Source organism: Aotus nancymaae, unplaced genomic scaffold (assembly GCF_030222135.1).
Source record: "Aotus nancymaae isolate 86718 unplaced genomic scaffold, 86718_ANA_hifiasm-v0.15.2.pri h1tg000064l_1, whole genome shotgun sequence".
NCBI classification, from domain to species: Eukaryota; Metazoa; Chordata; class Mammalia; order Primates; family Aotidae; genus Aotus; species Aotus nancymaae.
The window spans coordinates 33,902,119-33,905,369 of NW_026988479.1; the positions used below are offsets into that span (position 1 = coordinate 33,902,119).

Here is a 3,251-nt window from a genome sequence, read left to right on the forward strand (position 1 = left end):
CCCTTATCTGGAAGAGGCCTGGCCCCAGCTACCATGGGCACCCATGGGAGACCTCAGTCCTCTCAGAGAAGATGAGGAGCCCCCGGGAAGGGAGCAGAGGCTGGGCAGGCAGGGAGGCACTTGACTGTCCCGTCCATTCTGTAGCTGAACAGAGCCCAGGCAAGGGCCGGCCTTCCAGGAGCCCAAGGTGTTGGTGGGGAGCGAGGGAGGTGGGGGCAGCTCCCAGAGGGGACACAGCACAGAGGGCCCTGCAGGATGCTGTCAGGATGGTGGGTACAACTAGGGGAGCCCCTGGGCCCTCCTCCTTGGCTTTCCAGCCTCGGCATGCTGGCTCCTGCCCGCCCCACCGGCCTTGGCCTGGCCCACGCAGCCCAGCCTGGGAAGGGTTAAGTGCTGGCCTCCCCCCAGTGACAGGCTGGCCTGATCTCCTGAATCCTCTTTTAATTATTTTGTTCTGGTGAAGGCAGATGCCTCCCGCCTGCTCTGCCAATTGGTGTATGCGGCGGGGGCCCCTGTGGACACCTGCCCAGGAAGGCAATAAAGGCAGCCCCGCATCCCGAACAGAGGTGGGTGACCGTGCCGGTGGGCAGTACTGGGCCTCATAAAAGCCATGGACGTGGCTGGAGCTGGTGGAGATCACAGACGGCAAACTAGGTGGGAGGAGGCCTGGGGGGCAGCCCCATTTTACAGACCCAGAAACTGAGACCCAGGGGGAATGAGGCTCACCCACCAGCCCTCTCCGCCAGTGAGCGCTGGGGTCCAGTGTAATCCGGGGAGCTCAGCCCGGGTCTCAACGCAGGAGAGGAGACTCAGGAGTAACACCTGTCACTCCTGAGCCACTGCTGAGTCAGCCCCACTCCTCTCCAGCATCCCTGAAGGGTAGAGAACAGACTCCTGGCAGCCCCAGCTGCCCCCACCTCCCTCCTGAGCTCACCCGCCTTGGTTCCCACCATCTCCCCTCCCTCACTCCCGGATGCTCCCAGGTCAAAGGCGGCCTCCTCCATGCTCCTGCTGTGCCGGGAACAGTTGTCACCCCCAGGAGGTGGGCCCCTACCCAGGGGGTCTTACCTACACACGAATGTGGAGGTTATTTGGTCCCAGCACACCCAGGAAGGCAGTATTTGGTTCTGAGGGTTGAACGCTCCCTCCCCTGAGAGCACCTGGTGGAGAGGGGTGACTGGGCGCACACCTCTCCTGCAGCCCTGGCACAGGTGGCGTGGCGAGAAGCCTGGCACAGGGAGATGGAGATGGGGGGTGAGGAGTGAGCATTCTCCAAGGGCGGGGTTTTGGTTTGGGAAGATGAGGATGAGAGTGTTACGTGGATGGATGGTGGTGATGGCCACAGGAGGACGTGAACATGCTTGACGCTACTGAACTGTGCACCTAACACAGTTGGGTGGTGTTGAGTGGTGGGAATTTGTTATGTTTAATTGTTTTAAATTATTTATTTATTTATTTATTTCCTTTTCTTTTGAGTCTGATCTCATTTATTTGTTACTCAAAAAAGTTTATTTCTGACTGGATTCAGACTTAGAAGTAGAAACTCACAGAGAGGAAAGTCTGCGTCCCTTCGCAATTTGTTCCTGGTGCTTCTCTTTAGCCTCCTTCATTCTCTTGGCCAAAAGTTTAGCATATTCTGCAGCCTGTGCCTTATTTTTCTTAGTTTTCTGAGTACACTGCTTCTTAAGAGCAATACGCTGCCGTTCATGCTGCAGGACACGTGGAGTCACAAGATGCCGAATCTTGGGTGCTTGGTCCTAGGTTTTTCCGACCTTCTCTGTTTAAGGGCTTTCTTATAACATACTGGCGGACATCATCTTCTTTAGAGAGATTGAAAAGTTTGCGGATTCTGCTGGCTCTTTTGGGCCCCAAGCGACAAGGCACCGTGGTATCAGTCAGTCCAGGAATATCCTTCTCTCCTTATTTTGTAATAACCAAGTTGAGAACACTCAGATTGGGATCCACAGTGCAACCACGACTGATTTTCTCTTTCTCTCTCCAGTTCTCCCTGGTCTGTAACAGGAATGCCCCTTACTCAGTAGCAGGCGGACACGGCCATGGGTCAAGACACCCTGCTTCATGGGGAAACCCTGTTTGTCGTTCTCACCACATAACCCTTCCATTCTTCACCCAGAGCGTCAGCAGCAACTTCTGTGGCCATACGCTTCTCATAAAAAGTACCAAGTTTGCATTCATCGTCCACTTCAATGAGTTTCTGGCAGGCAGTGGCTGGGAAGGAGATGTTCAGCTTCATCTTGAAGCAGCTGAATGCCTCCGAGGTGCCACAGAAAATAACTGTGGCTCTGTCACCCAGGCTGGAGTGCAGTGGCATGATTGCGGTTCATGCAACCTCTGCCTCCCAGGTTCCGGCAATTCTCCTCCCTCAGCCTCCCGAGTAACTGGGATTACATGCGCCACCATGCCCGGCTAATTTTGTATTTTTAGTGGAGACAGGGTTTTACCATGTTGGCCAGGCTGGTCTCGAACTCTTGACCTCAGTTGATCCACCTGCCTTGGCCTCCCAAAGTGCTGGGATTATAGGCGTGAGCCACCACACCAGGCCAGGTACATTTTTCATCACACACACACACTAGATGAGTGTACAAAAATCACAGCTTCTCACTGCTTTCGGTGTGCTGACAGTGTGCAGGGATCTGTTGAGCACCTGGTGTGTCTGACCCCATGGGACAGAGCTGTACCGGGTTCCCAGCTCCCTGAGGGTGGAGGCTCGCATCTGACCACACAATCGGATGCTGGCCTGGGTCAGGGCACACACACTGCAGCGTCCCTGGGGCTTGTCTTCACACAGGACCAGCCCTGGGCGGAGGGATATGAGGCGTGAGGGGGACTGGCATCCTGGGGCAGGACCAGCCTGGGCGCAGTGTGGGGGCTGGAGTCACTGTGCCTGGGGCACTGGCAGAGGGGGCCCTGGCTGGAAAGTCTGTGAAGCCCCTGGAAGGGAAGGGGAGGGTGGTGGGTTTTAAACCCCAACTCTACAGGGCAACCCCAGCTTGGAGGGTAGAGGATCAAATTAAGTACTGTTCATGAAATCCCACCCAGCTCTCCCACCGACCCTAATTCACTAATAACTGGGGACGGAAGGACATGGGCCTGCCCTAGCTCCCATTTTATTCAAATGGTATTGAATGTTCTTAATCCTATAATAAAGTGACAATTTCCATTTTCCCAGGCAATTCATTTTCACAAAATGACCAGGGTCATGACCTGCTTTGCAAAACTCAGCACTCCGT

At 55.1% G+C, this 3,251-nt stretch overlaps 1 pseudogene; it reads right to left on the reverse strand.

Annotated features, from left to right (window-relative positions):
* Positions 1-1,508: 1,508 nt before the first annotated feature.
* LOC110567862 (small ribosomal subunit protein eS6-like) lies at positions 1,509-2,254 on the reverse strand (annotated as a pseudogene).
* Between the last annotated feature and the right edge of the window lie 997 nt (positions 2,255-3,251).